Source organism: Mandrillus leucophaeus, unplaced genomic scaffold (genome assembly GCF_000951045.1).
Source record: "Mandrillus leucophaeus isolate KB7577 unplaced genomic scaffold, Mleu.le_1.0 Scaffold1332, whole genome shotgun sequence".
In the NCBI taxonomy this organism is placed as follows: domain Eukaryota; kingdom Metazoa; phylum Chordata; class Mammalia; order Primates; family Cercopithecidae; genus Mandrillus; species Mandrillus leucophaeus.
Genome location: NW_012101291.1, coordinates 480,240 through 493,252, shown reverse-complemented (window position 1 = coordinate 493,252; position 13,013 = coordinate 480,240).

Sequence of the window (13,013 nt, the reverse complement as noted above, 5' to 3'; positions counted from 1 at the left end):
GCAATAAGGTAAAAGATGCCATTGGATCTTACTTTATACCATAACTAAAATCAACTCTAGGTAGATTAAAGGTAAAATGAGAAGGAGAAACCTATGTAACTTTTAGAAATTAATATATCTTCATTTTCTCACAGCTGGAAATGATTTCTTTAAAAAGGTGCAAAAAGAAAAAAAAAAACAGAAAAAGGTAGATAAATTCGACTTCCTTAAAAGTTAGAACTGCAGTTAATCAAAGAGAACTATAAAAAGAGGGAAAAACCAAGCAACAAATCAGGAGAAGCTATTTGCAACACATATAACTGGCAAAGGTTTTCTACTTAGAACACCACAGTTTTTGTATCTAAGACAAACAGTTTTCCACATTTTACCATCATGGACATTGGGGTGCATCTTATGATCGCTGGCAGGTTACAACGTAATTGAAAATGTTTTTTTTTTTCTTAATGTAATACAGTGGTACATTTTTATAGATGGCATATTAGATTTGATGAAAAACTGTATGTAAAGAACACTGAAGATACCTTACATAAAAAACAGTTCAAGACCAAAAATGGACAAATGACTTAACAGGAACTTCATGAGAGAGAAAACCAAAATGGTCAATGATTATGTGAAAAAATCGCTTCATTAGGAATCACATAAATGCAAATTAAAGCTATAATGATATATGTAGGCAAACATTTTTAAGTCTGGCAATACCAAGTATTAGCAAACATTTAAAGAAATAGGACCCTCTCATCCACCATGGATCAGAAAGTAAATTGGTAAGCCACTTTGGAGTACAATTTGCATTACCTAGTAAAGATTAACATGTCCAAACCCTATGATTCAATAACCCCTCTCCTAAGTATACATCATAAGAAAACTTTAATATTCTTACACCAGATACATGTATGTGTGTGTATGTATTTAAAATAGCATCATTAAAAACATCAAAAAACTAAAAATGACACAAATGTTCATCAACAATCCACTGGCTAAACAAATTGATTTCTATCTCTGCAATGAAATATTATACATCAATAAAAATGAATGAACTACAGCTACGTGCAGCGAAATTAATGTATCTCATTCTCAATGCTGAATGAAAGAAAGAAGTTAAAAAATGCATTCAGAATGATTTCTTTCATATAAAGTTCAAAATAGTCAAAACTGAACAAAAGATTATTTAGGAATACATAGATATGCAGTGCAAGTATGAAGAAAAGCAAGACAACAGTTGTCACAAAAGTCAAAGTCATGGTTTCCCATGTTCTAGTAGTAAGTACTTGTGATTATGAAGGGGCATAGCAACTTTCAAAGGTGCAGGCAATTTTCTGTTTCATATCCTAAGTAGAGATTGCACCAGTGTTCATTTAATTATCATTTATATGCATCCATTTGTATAATCTTCTGTAGGTATAGCATATCACATTTTTTAAATGAAAAGAGTTGCAGAGCAATATGATCTCATTTAATTTTCATATTTAAATGTTAAGTACATATAGGTAGAAAAACTCTCAGCTGTTTTACTTAGGGGATATTATCTCTGGGGTGTGGGGTTGTGAGTCTGTAAGAGATTTGTAGTCTGTGTTATGTGAATTTTTACAACAAGCACATATGACTTTGTAATCAATTAAAACAAGTAAGACATTTAATCAACTAGGAAAAGCATGCCAGGTAAAACACACCAGGTATTGAGACAGCCAACTTCACCCAAATAATTTGAATTGGACACTTCTGTAAAATTTTATATTCCTTGCCCTACTGCCTGGGTTGCTAAGAATCAGATTTCAAAGATAATTAAAGCCTTTAAGGAAAACCGATTCTACAAGCACAGCCAAAATTGTAAGGTGTTGACAGTAATTCTAACTACAGTCGCACCATCAGATCATTTCACAGTTCACCTTTGCCTCTTATAAATAATTCTCAGCTTCTTTAGACAACATCCCAGAGCCTCTTCCAAATATAACAAGAGTCAAAAACATTCCAAAATGTACACAACTGTCTTGTAGGGAGAAGACAGTGGCCATGTAGTAGCGGCGCAGTGGCAGGGTGTGACGAGTGTCCAATTTGTAACACACGTTACACCTCACAAAACACCTCCAAGTTTAAAAGAAAAAAGAATCCCAGTATCTCACCTCTAACTACTTTATATACTAATGGGGTTTTTTTAGACCTCAAAAAATGTTTACCAATTGAGTTTATATTAATAATATCTAATTTCCATTTCACAATTTTATTCTTATAAGCATTCAAACCATTTTTTTCTATACCAAACATTTCTATTTACAAAATCCCAAAACACCATTCTCCAACTCCCTGAACGCTAACTACCCCAAATAATAGAGGGCAGCGACCAAAGGCAACCACAGCTTTAATCTGTACTGTTCTTTGGCTTTTGACATTTGGCTCTGAACTTGGTCCCCTTCCCAGGGATTAGAGCAGTAGTAGTGTGCTGACAAACGTCTAACAACCAGCTTTCAGAAATGGGGGGACTGATATGTAGCACTTGCCAATTTCCACGGTGTAAGCATTGGACAATGGACAATTTCAAGCTACCTTCCCAACACATCAGTGGGAAGAGATGCACAGTAGCATACCACTGTATAGTATTTCTACCATTCAGTTTCAGTAGACATAACTCAAGAGCACAAATAATAGTAAAATGTAATAAAATCATTAGGAAGTAATAAGTTTTAAGTATTTGTTACCTTTGCCTTTAATATACTTTTAAATTACAGGTTTATAAAATTTAAAGTTTAATAATGACTATATCTAATAACCAGCTTGCAAAATTCCTGAAAATTTAACAATCAGCTCTTATGAGCTGGCACACCAGTGGCTCCGACCTGCCAAATGTCTTCCTGGTTCCAATTCGGACTTAACTTCCCATAAAGACCTCTGTTGGCTCTTTGCAGCTAAGAGATATATATTCCACTTTGGGCTTCCTTGGGGGCTGCCACACCCCTGCACAAACAGGTGCCTACTTTACTTACCTTTTGCCCAGGAAGAAACATTCCCTGAAGACTTTGTGCTATTCACAGCTTAGGTCTTCACCCTTGAGTTAGAAAAAAGAAAAAAAAAAAAAGCCTATTGAATTAAACTTAAAACTAGTTATTTAGAAGTTATAATAGTTACATTGCTTAATAAAGACAGAAAGACATCAATCCTAATCTTTGCTCCACTACTTACAAACTATAGGACATCATTCACCATCTGAGTTTCAGTGTCCTCATCAGTAAAATGGGAGTAACCTTATAGGTGGTTGTGAGGATTAAATAAATAATATCTGTAAAACAGCACAGTGTTTGGCATGGGATAATATTCAACAAATGGCGGCTGTTATTATCTGTTTTTAAATGCCACTTTTATGGGTTACAAATGTGATGCAAGTTTTGAAAGTTTAGAATAATATCAACTCCTGACTGACCAGCTGGTTATCAAAGCAAAATGCCTTCCAGAAATCACATTTCTATACTCACACTCAAATGTTAACATCAGGAATATGTTCTCTGACCCCCAAAACACCCAATCTGCTTTTTTATGCTAATGACCTGGAGAGGTGCATCCAGGCACGGGAAACACCATATTTAACAAAGTGGACACCATTTTCACCCTCATGGAACTCAGAGCCTAGTTGGGGACAGGGACATAGAACATAATCACACAAATATAAGTTCACATTGTTATAAGTGCCAGGAAGAGCAAGGAAGAGATGTTATAAGAAATTATTTTGGCTGGGCGTGGGGGCTCACGCCTGTAATCCCAGCACTTCAAGAGGCCAAGGAGGCGGATCATGAGGTCAGGAGATTGAGACCATCCTGGCTAACACGGTGAAACCCCATCTCCACTAAAAATACAAAAAATTAGCCGGGCGTGGTGGCAGGTGCCTGTAGTCCCAGCTACTTGGGAGGCTGAGGCGGGAGAATGGCGTAAACCCGGGAGGCAGAGCTTGCCCTGAGCCTAGATCGCACCACTGCACTGCAGCCTGGGCCACAGAGTGAGACTCCATCTCAAAAAAAAAAAAAAAAAAGGAAATTATTTCAGGCAGATCTTATCTAGTCTAGGGTGTTAGGGAGTTTTCTGTTAGTAAGAGACATTTAAGCTAAGAGCTAAATGATGAGGAGTTAACCAGACACAGAGTATGGGGGAACGCATTCAATGGTAAGGCCTCAGCCTTTGTTTAGGCCTTGAAGTGGGAGAGAGCATGGTGTGGTTGACATACTGAGAGAAGAAGCTACATAGGGCAATTAGCGTAAGAGGAAAACTATGTTTGTTATTAACGTAAACTCGACTTGTTATTCCCCCCTTACTCTCCCCTACTGCATCTCTCTAGCTCTAAGAGGTAGACCCTATACCTAGACAGCCCCTTGTGATTCATTTGATTGTCTACATTTAGAGGTAGTGGCTGGGATCAAGTTTAATTAATTGCTCAGCATATTAAAGGTTGACTCAGAGGAGAAGCTGAGAGCCAGCAAGGCTGCATACTGCACTGGGGAAGGTAGTTGCAGCAAACAGGAAATACTTGCTGAAGATTAGAGGCTAGTGGAGGTATTTAACTCCCTTGTCACTGCCTCCAGCTAGGTCTCCAGCAGCAGCTGCATCTCCACTGTGATTTCAGATCCTACCAGCCCCTCCCATCTTGGTCTCAGCTCCCATCAGGAAACCCTGGCCACAGTGCTAGCTACCACTCAGTGGCACTGAAATACCATCCTCTCCCTGTGTTTCTTCAACCCTAAAGAAAGTTGTGTCTTCCTGTTACTGCTAATCTCTGGTTTCCTCAACTTTTCCTATTTCCTTACTATTCAAAAAGTGTTTCAGGAACCAGCAGCATTGGCTTTATCTAGGAGCATCTTTAAAATGCTGAATCTCAGGGCTGATCCCAAATCTATTAAATTTGAATCTGTGTTTGTTTATTTGTTTTGAGACGGAGTCTTGCTCTGTTGCCCAGGCTGGAGTGCAGTGGCACAACCCTGGCTCACTGCAACCTCCGTCTCTTGGGTTCAAGCAGTTCTCCTACCTCAGCCTCCCGAGCAGCTGGATTACAGGCATGCACTATCACGCCTGGCTAATTTTTGTATTTTTAGTAGAGATGGGGTTTCACCATGTTGGCCAGGCTGGTCTCAAACTTCTGACCTCAGGTAATCCACCAGCCTCAGCCTCCCAAAGTGCTGTGATTACAGGTACAAGCCACCACGCTCAGCCTGAATCTGCATTTTTAAAAGATCCCAGCTGACATTAGAGTTTGAGAAGTAATGTCCTATTTGTGTCTTCAGGAAGACTATCCTCTAAGTAACAAATAGCCTATATTAAATTCCCTCTGATTGAAATACCTAGATGATTTCTGTCTTCTGACAGGATCCTGACAGTTTTTATGTTCACACTGTTCACTTATTTTCAGTGCATATCACCTGTTGCGTTGTACTACAATTTTAACATTCTTGAATTAATTTAGATTCTACTGCTCAATCTAGTGATCTAGATTCTAGATTAGTGTTCACAGAACTCTACCATTTCTACCAGAATGTTTTTCCTTGAACAGCTATTCATTTCCAGATCCTTTGCCTGGTTTCTCTGACCAATACTTGCTCTTTTTTCTTAAGTTATTCAGTGTTGCCAATGAGAAATCTGATTCTTGTTTCTTGATAATGTGTTGCTGTTGGTTTTGGTTGTGTTTTATGATTTTTTTTTTTGCATGAATTTTGACATAATTTTTTTTGTCTTCCTTAAAATTAAAAAAAAAATGTCATCAGCAATATATAAAAGTCACCTGGAAAATACCAAATTATGTTAATCTCCAAACACTGGCCTTTTCTTCTACTAAAGAACAGTTTTTTTTTTAATTAAAACTTAGATATTTTTGTTTCATTCCAATCTTTTCTTTAGGAAATTTCATTTTATAAAATCATGTCTAAAACTGACATGAATGTTAGTCTTGCTTTTGGAATTGATTTATCAAACTCTTTTCATCTCACATCATTTCTGTTTCAGGTTTACCTGTCCTTTTTCAGAGATACCATGACTTTTTGCATTTTATTGAAAATAACAAGCAAATGTTTTCCAAAATATTTTCTGACTCCTGTAGCAAGTAATTTTTAGAGTTATGATTTCCCTTTGAGCCTAGAGAATAATTTTCCATATCCTTTATGCTTTAGTAATTTTTATAGAGCACTTTAAAAAAACTTATTGACTTATCCTTGTACAAGGACCACTTTTTGCCAACAGGTAGAGGCCATGGCATCTCCTTGGTTTCTCTCTCTGTCCCTTTGGGTGCTGAAGTATTCTTTTATAAAATTTAGACTTCAAGTAGGAGTGTTTAGGCATTGCCCCCAGTCCTAGGCTGGGTAGGCAATTATCCTTCTTGACTGATCAGGGCTGAGGTGAACTCACTGACTTGGAGGCTAGATGCATTTGTTGGTTCTTTTATTATATAGAACATAAAGACCCCATCCTTTTTCTCCTGCCTCTTCCTTCATCACTACCCCATCTCTAACCTACTGCACTATTCCCAGAACTCTATCATTTCTACCAGAATGCTTTTCCTTGTATAGCTACTTTCCAGATGCAATGCATCACATGTTCTGTGAGTTGTAGCTTCTGATTATGTGTGGAAAAAAATTATGAAAATGAGAGGCTAGGACTTCTATCAAGCTAAAAAGTATCCAAACGCAGAAGAGACATTGCTGCATAAGGTTTGTCAATATTTTGGATCAATTTACATCCCTGCTTCCCAAAAGGGAGTTCTATGGTTTCTAAATAACTGTATTATCCAGGATGGACATATTTATCAACAGTAGAGCTGGAGAACATTCCCCTTCAGACTTCGGCATATGGTCCTTTCTGTAGCATCCAGTGTTCGAGTTTTTGCATATCTTCATGGATACATTAAGCGGAGAATATCAGAGAATATATTGGGCCCGGTTAATCTACTGCCATAGTAACAACAATAAAAGCTAACATTTGTTCAGTGTTCACTGCATGCCAAACACTATGCTTGGAGTGCTCTCTGTATATTTTACCTCATATTTAATCCAGTTCTTTGCTAATATGGATGTTGGGGGCACCCTCCCTTTCTCAGGTTTCAGGTTTTCCTGTAGAATTAAGGATCTTCATTACAGCAAACTCTTGGCCTCTTGCTTACCCCTCATTCTCCCTGGGAGAGTCGCCAACCCATTGGTTAGTTGGGAAGAAGAAAGTAGAGTCACTTGGCTCAGCCACGTCTAAAACCACTCTTTGGCCTGAATGCATTCGAATCTGCTTGCTGAGTAAGCTTAGTGGAGAAGATTTACCTCCTAAAAGGGGCCTGTAATTTCCATTTCTGCCAGTGCCTAGTGACTATGTTCATTGTTGGGGTGTGGATTAGGAAGTCCATCATTTCTAAGTATCCAAGTTTTTCAATACAGTTTTATAAGTAGCAACATGACATTTCTATACCCATCTATCTAATTTCTACCCTTTTAATTAGTTCCAAGTCTAAATGAGGAAGATAGGAAATTTTTTGTTGATCCCTTAAAGTTTCCAAAGTAGGTATTACTAGCATCTCCATTTTAAGTTGGGTAAACACAAGCACCTGAACCAACTTATCCAAGGTTCATCCAGCTCATCAATGACAGAGCATGGATTCTCACTCAGAGTTCTACCTAGATATAGAGCAAATATTTGATTATCATGCCAAGCTAATCATCACTTCACCACTTCCCACAGCGATCTTCACAAAACCTCATCACAGCTTGAAGATGGCATTAGCGTTAACACCATCTGAGGAAAAGCCAACCTATCCTTCAACTCTCCTCTGCCCAGTTCTCTCAGGTAGAGTTAGAGGCTCCATGCTCTGTGTTCTTTGTACCGTCTTTTGTTGAAGAGCAAAGGTTTGCTCAGCAAATGAAAGGTTTATATATTCATTTCTTTCTCTAAACTTAGCATACAGCACTGCATAGATGCCAGTTCAATTTTTTGTTAAATTGTTCATAGGAACACATAAACTAATACCAAATTATCCAAAGCAGCCACTTTAAGCACAAGGTCCACAATGATTCCAGGACAGACATAATTGCACTCCAGCAATATTTAAGCTACAGGGCTTGCCTTTATTCCATTTGGTTTGGTACTTTTTTTTTTTTTTTTTTTAGGTTTTTAAAGTTCCCTCTACCCTTGCTTTTAGAAAATACTGTGTGATAAGTCAGTTAATTGACAATATATATGATGTCCATGAGCCATTAGCACTATTTCGCTGCACTATGGCACCTGGCTTAATCTTACCCTGAATTGCTACAGGAAACCAAAGTAATTACATTAACACAACATGAAAATAATAACAATTATAGCTACCATTTATCAGCACCCACCAGGAACCAAACCCTATGCTAAATGGCTTAGACATATTAGCTCTGAGTTACACAAGAAGCCTCTGAGGTATTATCGTCCCCATTTTACAAATGAGAAAACTGAGGCTTAGTGAGATAAAGATATTTGCCCCCTGCCACATCAGTAAGTGGCAGAGCAGGAATTGAATGAGTGCTGTCTAGCTTCAGAGCTGGATCCCTTTCCTTCATTCAGTGCCCTCTGGAATACTGTATATAGCAGCTGTTGTGGCGATTAGAAAAGATAATGGGTAGGAAAGTGCCTGGAAAACTTCACAGAGAACCAAGCATGTAAGAGATTATGAAGACTTGTGGAGAGCTTTGGCAAGGGCACTGTGACAATAGCCCTAGGGAGGGGGAACAAATTGATCTGGCTGGAGTTTCAGGACATTTCCCATTATCTAAGTGCTCTGAATTCAGTATTTCTGAAATAGTGGAGCTGCAGACCCTCTTTCTTTGTGAACCAGTCCCCATGTCTGAGAACAAAGGCAGGAGAGGTTAGTTTGGCTTAAACTAGTCATTTTCTCTTGAGACAGATTGAAGGGTTAGGGGTGAATACTGGTGGTGTCCACTTGCTTTTGGGTCCTAGACATTGATTGATTCCGGACCCTATTCTGAGGGACAGCCAGTAACTTACAACACATGCTGAAACTTTTTCCATTTCAAATGCATTTCAAAAACACAATAGACCTGCATGTTTATTCTCTGAAATATAGAACAACAGAGCACAGATTGTTACATATGTTCTGAATGTTTCACCAGACTTCAGAGGCACAGAAAGGCTTTTTGTTCTTCCATTTACCCAAACATTTAATGGATAATTTCTGTATGTCGGGCATTGTGCTAGGCACCAAGGAACAAAACAGCGTCCCTATTGTCAAAAAACTAAGACTACAGTAGGAGAGGCTGACCTATAAGCTAATTTTTTAAATATTACAATACAACATTAGTACAACAAGAGGAGTGTATACAAGATAAAGAAAATAGAATGAAAGAGAGCAATATTTTCTGCCTATGGAGACTCCTTCCAAGAAGAGATGATGTCTGAGCTGACTTTTGATGACCAAATAGGAATGTTAAGCTCCACTCCTCCTATGTGCATTGTTCCCCACTCTTCATATAGATCTGGTGCTTGAAAACACACAAATATTTTTTAAATAATTATTAAGCATGTAACATATACAGAACACTAAGTTAGTACTGGTGCACAAGTCAAAGAACAAGGTATGATTCTATCTGTCTTACTTGTAAAAAAAGATTAGAGAAAAAAAGGCATGATCCAAAATAATAAAAGAATGAATAAGAATGAGGAAAGCATTTAACGTAACACTGGCTCTAAAAGATCAAGCAGGGAAAATGCAAACCCTGAATTGATAGGCAGATAATGGGTCAATAATGTAACCTTAAGAAGCTAGAAAAAGAAGAGCGAATTATATCCCAAACACATGTAGAAAGAAATAGTATAACCAAGAACAGAAAACAATAAAATTTAAAAAAAGATATTAGGGTTAGGGTTAGGGCAAAAGCAAAAGTTGGTTCCCTTAAATAATCAATATAATAAAACCCTACATCAACTTCTCAAAAATAAAAGAATATGGCCTGGGGCTGCGTGCAGTGACTCACGCCTATAATCTCAGCACTTTAGGAGGCTGAGGCGGGCAGATCATGAGGTCAGGAGTTTGAGACCAGCCTGACCAACATGGTGAAAACCCATCTTTACTAAAAATACAAAAATCAGCCAGGTGTGGTGGCACACACCTGTGATCCTAGCTACTCAGGAGGCTGAGGCAGAAGAATCACTTGAACCAGGGAGGCAGAGGTTGCAGTGAGCAGAGATCACGCCACTGCACTCCAGCCTGGGCGACAGAGCAAGACTACACCTCAAAACAAACAAACAAACAAACAAACACAGTCTGGGCAACATGGTAAGACCTACTCTACAAAAAATAAAAAAAGAAATTAGCTGAGCATGATGGTGCACACCTGTGGTCCCAGCTACTAGGGAGGCTGAGGCAGGAGGATTGGTTGAACCCAGCGGTTTCAGATTACAGTGAGTTATGATCACACCACTGCACTCCAGCCTGTCTCAGAAAAAAAGACAGACCTGTCTCAGAAAAAAAAAAAAAAGAATAAAAGAATAGATATAAATTGCTAATATCAGGAATGAAAAAGAGAACATCACTACAGATATTTCAGATATTGAAAGGATAAAATATTATCAATAATATAATGCCAAAAAATTGGCAACTTAGATGAAATGGACAAATTTCCTAAAAGAATGCAACTTACCAAAACTGACTCAAGAAGAAATAGAAAATCTGAATAAACCTATGTCCTATTAAATAAATTAAATTTGTAATTAATCACCTTTACACACAAAAAAATCTCTGGGGCCAGATATTTCCTAATGAACTCTACATTCAACATTCAAACATTTCAAGAAAAAAAAATACAAATTCTACACAAGCTCTTTCAGAAAATAGAAGATGAGGCCAATATTCCCTGTTAACAAAGCCTGACAAAAACATTATACAAAAAGAAAATTATAGATCACTGTCCTTTATGAACATGGATTAAAAAAATCCTTCAAAGACAATTAGCAAATTGTATCTAGTAATATTTTTAAAGGATAGCAATTCATAACCAAGTGGGGTTTATTCCTGGAACACAATCTTGGCTTTACATTTATAAATCAATTAATGTAATTTATCATATTAAGCTATTAACAGAATTTAATGTTAATTTATAATTTGTTAGTTTATCATATTATCATGGTAACAGAATATGGTGCATTTCAATAGATGTAGGAAGAGTATTTAACAACAGTTAATATCTATTCATGATCTAAACTCTGCAAACTAGGAATAGAACTTCTTCAACATGATTAAAAGTATCTACAAAAAACCTACATCTAACATCATACTGAATGGTGTAAAACTGAATATTTTTCTACATAAAATTTGGAACAAGGAAATATAATGCTGGAGGTCCTAGCTAATGTAAAAAGGCAAAACAAAAAGGTAAGGACATATCATTTTGGAAAGAAAGAAATAAAACTATTTGTAATTACAGGTGACATGACTGTAAACCTAGAAAATCCTAAAAAGTCTTCCTACTAGAATTAATAAATGAGATTAACCTTGTTTCAGCATACAAGATTAACATGTAAAAATCAATTGCATCTGTATGTATTAGCAACAAACAATGGGAAAAGTAACTAAAATATAATTTATAAGAGCATTCAAAAAGATGAACTACTTAGGTATAAATTTTTAAAAGTTATTCAAGATCTTAATTAAACTAAAGAGCTTCTGCACAGCAAAAGAAACTACCATCATAGTGAAAAGGCAATCTACAGAATGGGAGAAAATTTTTGCAATCTACCCATCTGACAAATGGCTAATATTCAGAATCTACAAAGAACTTAAACAAATTGACAAGAAAAAAACAACCCCATCAAAAAGTGGGCAAAGGATATGAACAGACACTTCTCAAAAGAAGACATTTATGCAGCCAACAGACACATGAAAAAATTTTCATCATCACTGGTCATCAGAGAAATGCAAATCAAAACCACAATGAGATACCATCTCACACCAGTTAGAATGGCGATCATTAAAAAGTCAGGAAACAACAGGTGCTGGAGAGGATGTGGAGAAGTAGGAACGCTTTTACACTGTTGGTGGGAGTGCAAACCAGTTCAACCATTGTGGAAGATAGTGTGGCGACTCTTCAAGGATCTAGAACTAGAAATACCATTTGACCCAGCCATGCCATTACTGGGTATATACCCAAAGGATTATAAATCATGCTACTATAAAGACACATGCACACACATGTTTACTGCAGCACCATTCACAATAGCAAAAACTTGGAACCAACCCAAATGTCCATCAATGACAGACTGGATTAAGAAAATGTGGCACATATATACCATGGAATACTATGCAGCCATATAAAAGGATGAGTTCATGTCCTTTGCAGGGACATGGATGAAACTGGAAACCATTATTCTGAGCAAACTATCACAGGGACAGAAAACCAAACACCGCATGTTCTCACTCATAGGTGGGAACTGAACAATGAGAACACTTGGACACAGGGTGGGGAACATCACACATGGGGGGCCTGTCGTGGGGGGTGGGAAGCGGGAGGGATAGCATTAGGAAAAATACCTAATGTAAATGATGAGTTAATGTGTGCAGCAAACCAACACGGCACATGTATACCTATGTAACAAACCTGCACATTGTGCACATGTACCCTAGAACTTAAAGTATAATTTTAAAAAAAGTATTCAAGATCTGCAAAATGGAAACTAAAACACTGCTAAGAGAAATTAAAGAAAATTTAAATGAACAGAGGGATATATTATGTTCATAGACTGGAAACTCAATATTGTTAATTTATCAATACTTTCCAAATTAATTTATATGTTTAACTCAATTCCTATGAAAATCTCAGCAGATTATTTTTAGATATTGATAAGCTTATTCCAAAATTTACAAAGGACATCAAATACCCAAAACAATTTGAAAAAGAACTAAGTTGGAGGACTTATATTACCTGATTATAAAGCTACAACAATCAGGGCCAGGCGCAGTGGCTCACGCCTCTAACTCTAGCACTTTGCGAGGCTGAGGCGGGAGATCATGAGGTCAGGAGTTCGAG